The sequence below is a fragment of the Pleurodeles waltl genome, chromosome 11, assembly GCF_031143425.1.
Source record: "Pleurodeles waltl isolate 20211129_DDA chromosome 11, aPleWal1.hap1.20221129, whole genome shotgun sequence".
In the NCBI taxonomy this organism is placed as follows: domain Eukaryota; kingdom Metazoa; phylum Chordata; class Amphibia; order Caudata; family Salamandridae; genus Pleurodeles; species Pleurodeles waltl.
The window spans coordinates 539,647,260-539,662,309 of NC_090450.1; the positions used below are offsets into that span (position 1 = coordinate 539,647,260).

The 15,050-nt window shown below is 43.4% G+C and overlaps 1 protein-coding gene across 2 annotated transcripts in view; it reads right to left on the reverse strand.

The window, feature by feature from the left end:
• Positions 1 to 15,050, reverse strand: part of BMP1 (bone morphogenetic protein 1) — a 405,539-nt gene that overhangs the window by 248,753 nt on the left and 141,736 nt on the right. The gene's annotated exons all lie outside the window — the stretch shown is intronic.

Genomic DNA, 15,050 nt, shown 5'->3' on the forward strand with positions numbered 1-15,050 from the left:
GCTCCACATGAACCTTTTGGAGCTCTGGGCACTCCGACTTGCATTGAAAGCCTTCCTTCCCTCTCTCAAAGGGAAAGTGGTGCAGGTGTTCACCGACAACACCACCACCATGTGGTATTGCAACAAGCAGGGTAGAGTGGGGTTGGGGACTTTCTGTCAAGAGGCTCTTCGCCTCTGGACATGGCTGGAACTTCAGGGCATTTCACTGGTGGTTCAACATCTGGCGGGCTCTCCAAATGCCAGAGAAGACAAATTCAGCCATCGATAAACAGTTGATCATGAATGGAATCTCCATCCAGAGGTGGCACAGGGTCTCTTTCAGCAGTGGGAAGAGCCTTGGTTAGATCTGTTCGCCTCCACAGAGAACGTGCAATGTCAGCTTTTTTGTGCGCTGGAGTTTCCAAGGCGGCACTCGCTCGGCGATGCTTTTCATCACGAGTAGAGCTCAGGCCTCCTTTAAGCCTTCCCGCCAATACCACTTCTGTTCAGAGTTCTGAAGACGATCAGGCATGACCAGGCCCAAATAATCATGGTGGCTCCGGATTGGTCACGAAGAGCCTGGTATCCCAAGCTATTGAGCATGGCCATCGATCCTCCGATCAGACTGCCCCTTCAGGAGGATCTTTTGTCGCAGGAGCAGGGGACGGTCCTTCACCGAACCTGTCCAGTCTCTGCCTCCTTACGTGGAGATTGCGCTGGAGCAGTTGACAGCTTTCGACCTTCCCCCCCAAAGTCTGTGATGTTATCTTGGCATCCAAGCGCCCCTCCACCAAAACAGTATATGCCTGTTCCTTGAACAAATTTGTGGCATGGTGTACCAACAAGTCTGTTGATCCCCTTTCTGCACCTCTCTGGGAGGTTCTCCCCTTTTTAAGGCTGCCAGATCAAACTTCTCTGTTCAAATCTCCCATTGTTCCCTCCTATCCCGTTAATAATGCCCAAGTGGGATTTGAACTTGGTCCTCACATATCTCATGTCTGCTCTTTTCGAGCCGCTCCACAACTGTCCCCTGCGGCTCTTGACTCTTAAAACTGCCTTCTTGATTGCCATCTCTTCTGCTTGCAGAGTGAATGAGCTCCAGACACACTCTCTTCGAAGCCACCATTTCTGGCTGTCCATCCTGACAAGGTGGTGCTTCGTACCAGTGCTTCCTTCCTTCCAAAGTGGTGAAACCTTTTCATGTAGGCCAATCAATACCTTGCCTACTTTTTATGCACCTCCACATCTTCTCATGTCTGGATCCAAAAAGAGCGTTGGTGCTCTACCTCAATCGTACCAAAGATTTCTGGGTGGACAATCAACTCTTTGTGGGTGCAAAGAAAGAAAAGGTGGTGCAGAAGAGGACCATCTTGCAATGGCTAGTCCTCTGCATCAAGATGTGCTACGGTTTGGCAAAAAAGCAACCCCCTGAGGGTTTGCATGCTCATTCTACCAGAGCAACTGCTGCTACCACAGCATTAGCACGCAGAGTTCCAGTCCTGGGTATCTGCCAGGTGGGGACGTGGGCATCCCTGCGCACATTCACTAAACATTACTGCCTGGATAGTCAGGTCCGCAGAGAAAGGTACTTTGATGTGATCTTAGTTCGCAGCCCACCACCGGGGATGGTATTGCTCGGGTATCTATTCTAAGGTAAGGAATCTGCGTCTAGAACTCTCCATCAGATGAACAAGTTACTTACCTTCGGTAGCAATATATCTGGTAGGGACATATTCTAGTTGCAGGTTCCTGAGTGACCTCCTCACTCTGCAAACTAATATCTAGGGACAGGAATTTCTTTTTAAGGGCCCTAGTTTCGGCGCACCATTCTCAGTGTTCTTCGTGGCTCCGCACTACTGGTGTGGAAAGTTATGAAAAGAAACTGATGTCAGCGCCCCAGGGTGGCGCCTATATACGACTACGACATCATCACCGTGACCACAACACCAACGGAGCCTGCAGTGTCAACCAACGGAGCCTGCAGTGTCAACCAACGCCACCTGACGGTGCACAGGGGTACTCTGCTCGAAGAAAAATCTCCGGATCCAGTCTGACGCCTGGGGGAAATTGCAAAGTAAGGAATCTTCAACTAGAATATGTCTCTACCAGATATATCGTTACCGAATATTAAAAAACAAGTTATTTGAGAAATGATGTAATGTTTTGTTTCATTTTCTTGAATCATAGTTGGCGAAGGGTTTGTTTTACTCTTGTTTCAATTTCCAACGAATCACTGCTACATCATTTTCTAGATTTTAGTAACCGAAGACAGAAGAACTTGGCTGACTATGTATCTTCTTACAGTTATCAAGTACTGGACAGTGTTTGTATCTTACAATTTTAAAATATAATACAAAAGGATGTGCAAATTCCAATTGGCAAAAAAGTCAATGGTGAAAATCTGATAAACCTCATTTCAACTAATTAAATAACAATACACCCGTGTTATTAACCTGTGTACTGTACAAATACCAACTATAGAATTATCAAACAAGGTCTATTACTAAGTAACTAAACTATGTGACTAAATAACTATCCTATGAACTAGAAGCATGTGAACCAAGTAACGAAAATTTAACTACATGAGTATGTAACTATGCATTTGCATAAGTAACGTAACTATGTACCCAAACAACTATATAATGTACTGCAACGATTTGAAACATGTTACTATAAAGCCCTTTTAGAATACTGCAAATTTTAATCTATTCACATCTAGAAAACAATTTGCTTTCCACAAAGCATTTGTGTAATACAATTCATGCCTCTCTGCACTTCACGGGCCCCATTCGGTCTTTTGCCATTAGCGTAGGCAACATAAGACCTTTTGTCACATTGTATACAGCTGAGCCACGCCAGTATTAAAGGATTTTAGGTATTTTATTTATTCTGCATTCCACATTTCATGAAAGCATACAAAAGTATTCCTTCATACTCCTGACATATGCCATCGTTTTTCTGTCCCTAGACTTGGGTTTTGCTACCTATTTCTCTTTTACAGTCAAGGTTTCCACATTCACTCTGCAACAGTCTTTCCCACTCATCCAGTTTATGGTGGGTCACGGGTGGAACGTGTTCCTGTAATGACGGTCCATTCTGAAGAGAAAAAATGATGATAATCATCCTTTTATAGATCCAGCATCCCTTTTCAGGCAACTCCTATTCTAGTGTTAAGTGGGATGTTCTCTGATGCTGTCAGGCTCCCACTCCAAACTCACTACTCTCTTTACATCTCCCTTTCAATGGTTGGCCTATCCAATCAGCCTCTGAGGCTTAGGGAGACATGATCTAGGTGCTCCACTGCCTGTAAAAGGGCTTTCAGGAAAGTCCTTTTGAAAGGACGTGTATAAACTACCAGACCCTCTCTTCATCCTTTCTACCTGTGCATGTGAAGCTGGCTCCGCTAGACAATATACTCTATCCTGTCCATAGGAAGTGGCCCTGGACCCGAATTGTGTGTATGGTGACTGGTGTATACATGTGCAGAATCGGTGCCCTTACAAACATCAGAAGCTAAAGGTGAGCTGGTTTTGCATAACTGGTTTCCTTTTATACCAAATCTTGCGGCCACCCTGTCTGGAGTCTGCCACAACTACATTAAACCTCATGTGAGCACATGATTGCAACGCTGCATTATTTTATTTTTGCCTTGATGTCCACCTAATAATTGGTTCTCATTTTAAATAAATAAATCCAGGAAATGTAAAGCGCAAGCAAATCACCCGTGAGGGTCTCAAGGCGCTGAATTGTAGGCTCTGGGAGATTAAGTGATTTGCCCAGAAACACCGGATGTTGAGCAGATGCCAAGACTCAAACCTGGTTACCCCAGCTCCGAAGTCAGCAGTTCAGGCTATTACACCACACGCTCTCATTCACACTAGAGTAAAAATAACCACACCTTTTAGTAAGAATTTGAGTAGATTATGCACATCGCAGGTTTCTCAGCGGATCAGTTAAGCATTGTGTCAAATTGCAACGTGCTCCAGTGCAGGATTACTTAGCAGACGATATATAAAAGCAATTCAATTAACAGATTGTATTGTGTGTGAAAGGTACATTTACTTCCTCATGGTTTGTGCTTTCTATGTTGCAGACCACCGTCAATGTACACTTCTAGATTTGGGGAATAACTGTTGCTTCATTTTCCAAATCTGATCACCCTACAGCAATGTAGCAGTATAACGAATATAACTTCATGGTTAAGTACCTGTAAATGAACTATGTATATATGCAATAAGTACAGAAACTGTAAAATTACACCAGCTATGTGAACTATATTAAATCCACACCTATAATACTTATACAATCACAGTAGCTCTATAACCATATTAACCAGGGAAAGTAGGAGTCTGTGAGAGGCTTTAGACATCTGTAACGCAGTAATTATTAATGCCGTCTCCGAGCGAGTGATGTGAAGTTAAAAAAACACACCTTCTAAAGCTTAACTTTGTCTAGACAGGCCCATATACGGAATTTCATAGCGTCCCACCCGCAGGGTGAGATATTCATCAGATGCCTTTAGGACGACAGCTCAAATAACTGCTAGAGCTCGACAATTCGAAAGTTGTATTTTCTGATTTAAAAAAAAAAAGGCAACACGCGATCATCCTCGTACATATTCCCACAATCATTTTAGGTAGCAATCACTTTTGGTTACACAGGCACAACTGGGTGAAAGCAACTGGCGTGGCTGTTACACCTGAAGTGAAATCACAAATTATAATTGGTTATAAGCACTTCTTCTGTTCTCTAGTCAATGTGATTTCAGACTACCCAGACGATTAAATTGGTTGCAATTACATGTTTGGTTGCACAAAAACATTCATTTACATAGCAGGCTCCCTGTGACGGTCTTTCACTGGGGATAGGGCTCGTTATACTAGTAGCCACGTGTGGAGAATAAATAAAGAGAAGGAATCTGCCAATTTAGGACACACTCCATTGTGACAACTACAGTGATCACCGTGTTTCTGTCCTGCACAGCTAGATTACCTCACCAGGCCCTAACCAATCGAAATGGGGCATTCACCGCAGTAGCTACGAGGAAAAAGAGCAGTAGCTTTTGAACAACACAGAGAAAGCATTGAAAAAGTCAACAGGCCTGGGTTTGATACGTTAACATATGCAGTGTAAGCACACTAAAGTGAGAACAGACACGAAAAGCGGCTGTATTAAATGCTTTATTGCCTTCAATATAATTCTATATTTTTCAATTTCAAACAGAAGGTGGATGCAACATGAGCATTCATTTCGACGCCTCGTCAGGGGTAGTAAGCGCTATACATACTATTACAATTACGTCGTTCTTTTGTTTCTATAACATAAAAAGAAAGGAAGGACTATAATAAAGGTGTCTTTGGCACCCAGTTAGTGCTTAATTTGCTAAATAAGACTGCGGCCGGCTGTCAAATGTTGGAGTTGCTGAGCATCTAGGCTGTGCAATCTATATTCCACGTATACCTCTCATCTACTACCATCCTCTCTCTCCCTGCCCCTTTAACTCAGTCTTGAAGGTTGATTCATCCCGGTTTTCTCCCTTTGCCACGGTTTCACATAATTCTCTTCCTCTTCTCTCTCCATTGTCTGCCTTTCTCTCTTGTTCTGGGTCAAGTCTAATGACGGAAAAATAAGTTCCGGTCCCCAAAAACGAGTGCCGGTGGGCACCCACATGCAACCACCAGCTCAATTTAAGCACTGCATCCAACCTTCTTTTGATACAGAAATAAAAAGAGGACGGTACTGATGGCAAGGAAGGCAGGGCATCAGGGAGGAGGAGGAGGAGGAACACTTCTGGAAGGGAGGAGTAGTGGGAAGGCGGTACAAGAGACGTCCAACGAGAAACAGTAGCACCAGCGCCACACAGCACTTCGGATACTATACATCAGCAATGGCTCATCTGGCTAACTTTTTCTGAAAATATTCATAATAGTTTTATAGTAACATACATGTTACTAAACACTTGGATATTGGTGAAACTGGGCGGTCCAGAGAGCCAGTAGGGTGCAATTATTTTTTCTTCTAAGCACATTCAAACATAAAATCTTCTCATCTAAAATCTAGTGCAGTACTCTACAGTGGAAAAATGTGCTAGCTTACTATAGTACAATGTTATAGACAAGAGAGGAGATGCGTTTTCTGTCTTACATAAAAGAGGGGCAAAGTTATTACTGCTTAAGTATGGCCAGTGTGGTCCAAACTTACTCAGCTTGGAACCGATAGGTCCCAGGTTACCTAGGTAAGTGCTAGAGAATCTTACTGTAAAAACAAAGCAGGGAGATAACTAATCACATGTTGAAAATAAATATATATTTAAAAAAAAAAAAAAAAAGCATTCGCAAATGCAATAGTTCTGGGGTTGGCTGCCAGCTGTTAGGCGTTGTCAGTGCTTGTTTTGTCTTGTCATGGTTTTTGTAAAAGTGTACTGTTGTTGGAGCTTCTTGTCCCTCGTCAAATATATATATATATATATATATATATATATATATATATATACACACACACACACATATATACACATATACACACACACATTCTTATTTTTATTTTTTTAGGTCGAGCGTAAGTGCTCATCCTCGTGTATACTTTCCTTTCAATATACTTCTTATGGCTTAAAGCAACTTCATTTGTTGGTTGCAGTGTCCTTTAAAAAATATTTTTCTCCCTCCTTTTCCTGTTTCAGAGCAGTGACCAATTACTGTATTATTCCACTTTGGTTTCTTATTCTGTTGCTGTGACGGACTATTTTTCTTTTTTCTTTGGTGCTCCCCTTTCACTGTGGTTGTTTTAGGCTGGTAGCTGCCTGTGTCTTATTGCAGCATTCCATTCCTCCCATGTTGCTAACATTTGTTTTGGCTTTATTCCAGTGCTATCCTCGTTTACCTCTGGCTCCTAAAATAAGCTTATTTTTACAAAGGAAACAACCAGTTGTTTAGCTCACTGCTCACAAAAGCCACAATATGCCCTTTCTGGTAGACTGTAGCTAAACCTAGAAGCAATGACGTGAAACATTCTTAGCCTTGCATAGCACCTCTAGTCTCTCTCACCAGGGCCCATCCCTGCCAGCACTCACTACATCACACACAGAGCATTGCTTATCTCCTTTATTGGGGCCATAAATCTTCTCAGGCTGCTCTGCTCATTGAAATGCAAGGCAATAATGCATGAAAGACTTTTCATTCTGTTAAAAAGAAAATACTTTTCCAGCCTTATTTTCCAATTTCTGTTCAGATGTTTACACAACGTGATGCAGTGCAGTCATATCGTCTCTCCTCAAGGGCTTGTGATTTCTAATGTCAGCAGCCACCATTGACCACCAAAACATGGCAGGAAAAGACAAAATTATGAGACAGTGTTGATCAATTTATGTGGCAAGAAAATCCCAGTTCTGAATTTACAATGCCAATAGCTCTAACTCAAGAAAATGCAAGACCTATTGCATGGCAAATGCTTGTTTTTTTTCAATCAAAAAAACAAAGGTTATAGGGACGTTATAGTTAGGAAATAGAAGAAAAAAAACATAGAAATTCACTTAAAAAACACAAATGTTACAGGGATGTTATAGCTGGGCTCTGAATGTACTCCCACAAAACCAGAGAAATTAAGCAGTTAAAGTTAGAGTTATTTCAAGTAACTAGAACCCGTGCCCTAAGGTTACTATAATTCGCACCCCCACCATGCACAGTTTTTTCTTCAATAATTTGTCTTCCTAGGTTTCATTTATATTTTTAATGAGGTCATACAAGTTGTAATGAGTGCTGTAATATCTGGAATTAGCATCCCTGAAACCTTTGTTTTTTTCAGTGAAATTCTATGGTTTTTTTTAAAGTAATGTAATTTTCATTATTATACGTTAATCCAACTACCAACGCAAACGACCTTCAGCTGTGCCCAGTGGTGGTGGCCCGAAGGGCCAGCCAACCCCCTATAACCACCCAACCCTCCACCGTGCAAGGTCTATGGTTGTGCACGGTGGAGTTTGGCTGGAGGGCCTAGCCTGGGCCAGACCCTCTGGCCAACCACCCAATCCCTTACTGTGCAGCAGGAGTTGACTGCAGGGCCTGTCTTTCTGGGTGTGGGAGAGTGTCTCTGGGTGTGAGAGTGGGCATGAGAGGGTCTACGTGGATGTGAGAGTGTCTGGGTTGACAGTAGATGTAAGAGGATATATATATATATATATATATATATATATATATATATATATATATATATATATATATATATATATATGTGTGTGTGCGCGTGTGTGAGTGGGCGTGTGAGTGTATGTGTGAGATTCTGAGTGGGTCTGTGAGTGGGTGCATGAATGTCTGAGTGTGTCTGTGAGTGGGTGGGTGCATGAGTCTTTGAGAGGAGCTGATAGGTGGGTGCATGAGTGTCTTAGTGGGGCCGTAAGTGGGTGCGTGAGTCTCCTGGTGGGTCTGTGAGAGGGTGCGTGAGTCTCAGTGGGTGTGTGAGTGTATAAGTGGGTCCGTAAGTGGGTGCCTGAGTGTCTATGTTGGTCTGCAAGTAGGCGCCTGAGTCTCTGTGTGGGTGTGTCAGTAGCAGTGTGAGTGACTCTGCCACAAAGGATCCTCACATGCCCTTTTATCCAACAAGAGTCCACAGCTTTTCATGAAATATCTACCCAAGAGGAGTTCTTTCTGCCTTCTTGGGTAAATGTCCAATATATATTCTATACTACAGCTATGTTATGGAGCACAAGAAAATGTCACAAGTGACCTTGAGTGCGTTTTGGCAACATGATTGTTCCTGTTGCCCGTTTCGCTAGAGTTCTGTGATAATATGAATCCTCCTATAGAGGAGCTAACAAGACTCTACAGACGTAAATCTCTACTAAACCAGGGTCCTTCCTCTTATCAACATGAAGTAAGTGCTTCTTAGTTTTCTGGAGATGTCCTCACATTCCTTGGCATCAAGAACGCACCATCAAAAATGGAAGGAAATACACTGAGGGGCCGTTTGGGAACTGTATATCATCCTGGCAAAAGGGGGAAGGCCTCTGCATAATACTAAGGTGGACAGTGCAGGGCCCAGTAGGTGCAGATTCCAGGTGATTTGCACATTGGCATACTCGTAGCAATTAAAAGGGAGAGCCATGTACTGTAGGGGAGGGGGCTAGTGTGGCCCATCCCCCAGGGCCCACCACTATTCAATGGATGAGGGGGGGCTGTGCGTCTGCCCTCCGTCAGCCAATTTTGGCCCCGGGCACCCCATCCCCCAGGGCCTACCACTATTCAATGAGGGATGGGGGGACGCACGGCCCTGCTCCCTGGGACAATTTCGGCCCTGGAGACCCAATTCCCTGGGGCCCGGCCATGTGACCTGGGCAGGGAAAGGAAAGAGATGAAACCTCTGCTTCAGGCAGGCGAAGACACTTTGACAGCTCTCGTCCACTGGAAGTAGAGTGCTTCCTCTGACTTGAGGGAAGCTGTCAAAGCTCCCGCCAAGTCAGAGCAAACAGCTATGTCCAGGGGGTGGGCATCCCAGGACATAGCGGGGGCTATCCCCGGGAAGTCGTGTTCCCAGGGCCATTATTGTCTCTATGAGGGGGTAGCACAGCCCCCCTCCAATGTTTCATTTTGCCTTGGCAGGGGGTGGTGGCTGGGAGGCCACAACTGACTCCCTTCATTATTTTTTTTCAGACTTGGGGAAGTGGCGGTCCCCAGAGCTTCAGGGGGAGGCGCCCCCCACTTAATTACAACAAACTTCCCCAGGGAATGGGTAGTCCCTGGGGCTGTGGGGGTACACCTCCCCGCATACATTTCTGTTTAGCCCCGATGAGGTGGCAGTCCCCGGGGCTATGGGGGAGGCTTTACGGGCCTCCCCCATCATAAATTATTGTTTTGCCCTAGGGAGATGGTGGTCCCCGGGATGCGCCCCCCGTCCCCCTGCATGCCTGAATTTTATTGCATCAGAGAGGTGGTGGTCCTCGGGTCTAACAAAAGCCATGGGGGTGAGGGGCACGCACCACCATCCTATTTGAAGCCACCAATGCCCCCGGGACCTGGCCCACCTGGGGGCAAAATCAAAGAAAAGTGTGGGAGACTGCCCTTTGAAAGAAAAATGCTTTTCCGCCCTGGCAAGGTCAGTGAGGGACCCTAGGCCAAAGATAGGGGTTCAGGGTGTCCCTACCATGCCCCCCCTTTTTTTTTTTTTTTAACCTTTTTTTGGGAGTCGGCTGAAGCAGAGTCCCACAATGCCTGCCAACACTTCCTTGTTGAAGCCAATCAGATATCAGCACATGAGCAGTTGGATCTGCGGAGGATCCACGTCCCTGGATATCTATAGTTTTTAAACTCTAATATCTCAAAATATACTCAATGGATTTACACCAAATCACAAAAGCACATTTCCTGGACCAAGAGTTAGCTTTCTGCCAAATTTGATGTAATTCCATCCAGTGGTTCGGGCTGTAGTTGTGTTCAATATTCCTATGGGGAAATGCATGGAGTAAACACATTTTGGGACCCCCTTTTTTTCTCTGCCCCTGTTTGATGGATCGCCCCAAAACTTTCAAGACAGCAGCTGAACCAACTGCAGTACAAGTTTTGAACATTTCGTGAAGATTTGTCCAGCACGCCAAAGTTACTTGGTCCTAACTATAACTACCTACTGGCAACAGCACACACAGCCTTAGTCATAGCCATAGTAGCCGCTAGTACTGAAGGGAACTACTTTCTACATGGATGTGCTGCTTAAGAAAGATCAGACTGTATCACTCACAGTGAAATGAGCCAATGGCTGAGGTGAGCGGACCCACTGCCCCGTGCATTATGCAGCAGTGGGTGGAAGAAACATGCAAGTAACATGGCAACAGTCCAATGCATGAGGAGGGCTGGTTGAAATTTCCAATAAGTATATTATACATATATTTTTAGTAATATCAAAATATCTTGGCTAATGCCAAATCTAAACAAATTATAAGGGAGGTCTCTGTGAGTAAAAGTGCAGTAAGTGCATGAAAGAAACAAGGTGGCACTTGGTGAAAAAAAGTAAACAAGCATTTGCAAAGTCAATAAGTCTAGCCTATGTAAGAGCTATTGGCTTTGCCAATGTGTTTTAGCCTGCACTTCACCAGCGTGGCTGCTGTTCAGCATGGCTAAAAGTTAGTGGCATAGAGTAGAGTGGCATGGAGTGTTGTAGAATGGCAAAGAGTGGAGTAGAGTGGAGTGGCAAAGAGTGGAGTAGAGTGGAGTGGCAGAGAGTGTTGTGTAGTGGAGTGGCATACTGTTGAGTCGCACAGATTGGCATACAATGGAGTGGCGCAGAGTGGACTGGTGTAGAGTGCATTGGCGTAGTGTGTTGCAGAGTAGAGTGGAGTAGAGTGCAGTGGCACTGAATTCAGCAGGGTACAATGCAGTGCCGTAGAATGCAGTGGCATAGTTTAGAGTGGTGCACTGTAGTATGGAGCAGCACAGAATGTAATGCAGTGGCAAGGATTGCAGTGGCTTAAAGTAGAGTGTGCGCAGAGTGGAATGGCATACAATTGAGTGATGCGGGGGCACTGGCGTGGCACAGATTGCAGAGTAGAGTGGAGTGGCATAGAGTGGTGCAGAGTAGAGTAGCATAGAGTGGTGTAAAGTATAGTGCCATAGAGTGCAGTGGCAGAGTGCAGTAGTGCAGAGTAGAGTAGCACCGGGTTCAATAGTGGAGAGTGCAGTGTTGCAGAGTAGAGTGCAGTGGCATGGAGTGCAGTTGTGTAGAGAGCACTGGCACAGAGTGCAGTGGTTAAAAGTAAGGTGGCGTAGAGTGCAGTGGTATAGAGCAGAGTGGTGCAGAGTGGAGCAGAATGGTGTAGCGTGCAGTGACGGAGAGTAGATTGTTTCAGAGTAGGGTGAAGTGGCATGGAGTGGTGCAGGGGACAGTGCAGTTGCATACAGTGGCAAAGTATAATGGTGTGAAGTGGTGTAGAGTGCAGTGGTGCAGAGAAAATTGGCATAGAGTGGATTGGTGCAGAGTGCGGGAGCATAGAGTTGAGTGTTACAGAGTAAAGTGCACTGGCAGAGTTTATTGGCATACAGTGCAGTGGCGCAGAGTGCACATTGGCGAACAGCAGAGTGGAGTTGTGCAGTGTAAGTTGGTGTGTCCTTCACTGGAGTGGTGTAGAGTGCAGTGGAGAAGAGCGCAATGATGTAGAGTGGTACAGAGTAGAGTGGAGGCGTTGTGTGAAGTGGTGTAGAGTGCAGTGGCGTGGAGTGGTGCAGAGGGCAGTGGCACTGAGTAGTGTAAAGTGGAGTGTTGCAAATTAGAGTGCAGTGGTGTGGAGTAGAGTGCAGTGGTGTGGAGTAGAGTGAAGTAGTGTAGAGTAGAATATTCATGGTGTGGTAGCACACTGCCATTAAAGACAATACACTTTCAATTGAAATGACCATTACATTTGTACTGGCATACAGTTTTACTAATAAAACTATACAGTGCACAGATGAAAATGTGTGAAAATTGCATCACCTAGTTTAATGATTTGTTTTGATCATATTAAAGAATGTTTTACAGCACTTCAGAATTAAAAAACATGTGAATCATTTGTGCATTCATAATTCTGATATATTCTGGAATACTTACACAGATCATTTAAATGCTGTTGTGTGCTACAAAAAAAATGTCCTAAACCCAGTATCCAGCAAGATTGTCACATAAATCTTCTCACTTCGAAGTCAGAGAAAGAAAAGTAAACAAGTGCCCTTGGAATATAGCGCCTGTCATTTGACCTCGGTCTTTGAATGCACAGCAAATGTGACAAGATAAGAACAAGATCTGAAGGCCTGTTAAAGAGAGTTCATGGAAGAATACAGAAAACAGGGTTTAGGCAACGGAAGGGATGAACTGAACCCGGAGAGCCTAAAAGCAAGCAATGGAAAGCCAGAACATTTGAGGTACAAACCACGAAGCCAATGGTAATCAACATGCGGAATGCATTCTTAGGTCAACTTTCTGAAAATCCCCAAGACACCATTAGCAAAAGAGGCAGCTTTGCTGTCTGGTAGGCTGACACCTAAAAAGGGACGAAAATTCTAATCCTTTAGATATCTGAAAATTAAATTGCTTTTGGTAGCAAAAGACAAGTTCCTAAGGCTGTGTGCAAAAAAATAGGGCACAAAGAAAAGAAACTGCTGTGTGATCATCTGATTACATCAAGAATAAACAGAGTTTGAAAATCTGCATGGCGCCAAAGCTGTGCGCATACAAGTAAATGAAGGTCGCTGTCTTTAGATTGAGAAATGACAAGAAGGGTCATGGCATTGATACTAAAAGATCGGCCACATGGCGTGGAAGAGGTAACATACCTGTAGCTGTCTTCAGATTATGAAGTTCTTAGGCGAAGGAAAAAGAACTAACTGACTAACTGAACGAGGAACCTCCTTTTGAAAAAGCGGTGCTCAGTGCAATGTGCCAGAGAGAGGGGAGCTAATCAGGGAAACAATTTTCGATTTGGGGTAAAGAAGGAGTCCAGCGAAAGGATTAAAAAAACAATAAGAGATAAATATTCGACATGGAAATAAAATATTCATAAGACACAAAAAATGAGGAATCTTTTACCGAAAAGAGGGGGGAAAAACTGTGTCATTCATAAAAATAGATTTTTTTTTGGTCATTTTATAGAAATACACGGTGCCAAAAACCTATCCGTCAAGGTTTAAACCCGCATTGGGAAGCCAATCGGTCTGGCCTCGGCAAAGTAGTGTGTTGGTTACTTTTTTATTACTTTTGATTGTAAGAACATACAAAATATAAAAAAGCATCCTGCTGCCTAATCGTAGCATCCTTATGCTCTAAATAATTATTTTTATTTAAAAATAAATGAACCCTTGCATTTTTTTTTATAAAACATTACTTATGCTTCTAAGCAAGCTGAGACTTGTGTAGAACCTTATTTTAGCCTTAATGCACACAACAGGAAAATATTTTTATTGTTGTTGCAAAGAAAAAAAATGACTATTGTCTTCCCATTACTGTAAGCTGAAGACATAGTTTAAAAACACAAGGATGACAAACATTTAAAAAAAGGATAAATAACAGGAAGAAACATCACGGACATAAGTAAAGTACGAGCCTATCAGCACTGGCACTGAAGTGTACTTCTTTTAGGATGGATGTGCGTATGTGATCAGGCAACATACAGTCACTCAAAGTGCAAGAAAGCAAAATTGCCCTATGCTGTGGTGGGTGGAAAAATGTGAATGGCAGCTGAGTAGTCGAAAGGATGAGACATCCAACCCAACGATCCTCTAGGTAGGTAGGTGTGTGTGTGTGTGTGTGTGTGTGTGTGTGTGTCTGTGTGTGTGTGTGTGTGTGTGTCTGTGTGTGTGTCTGTGTGTGTGTGTGTGTGTCTGTGTGTGTGTGTATATATACATACACATATACATTTGTTTCTTTGTCAGTAAAACGTTAAATGCTTTTATAAATGAATATATACATACTAGTATTTTTATAATTAAATTAGGATGGTAAGAATGGCAGAGTTGTTATTAGCCAAGTCATAAAAAGGTGGGGTTATTTCCATAGAGGAACCTTAAAGTAATAAGAGGAAGATAAAAAAGAAAAAATATGGCATACTAAAGGAAAAAAAAACACGGACAGCACAAAATCAAACGTGATAAGAAGAGATAAATTACCCAAGACGGAGAAAACACTTACATAAAAGAAAAAGACAAAAAAATACCAAGCAATGGCAAAGAAAATAAACTTAGGAACATTTTGAGTACTGATTAAAACATGTAAAACGTCTGCTGTAATGATAAGCATGACAAAAGCAAGTACCTCAGGTATACAATGCATCTGTGAGATAAAGAAATGAATATGGAATGACTGCATGCACTTTTGAGATGTGAAATAACCACAGGTTTTGAAAAGCAAGCCCTCCAAAGGAGGCAGAATGATACATCAAAAAGCCAACATGAATTGAGAGGAAGTACTTCTCTGGTAGGACCAAAGCCCACTCTAGGTATTTGTTACAGTATTGATAACAACAGGGCAAGCAGACTCCTTCTCTGTCCAGTCAGTCCTAAAAGTACCATCAGGGCATAGCCTGTTAGATCAAGGTCTGACAATTCAACAGCCACCACAGCTGAGAC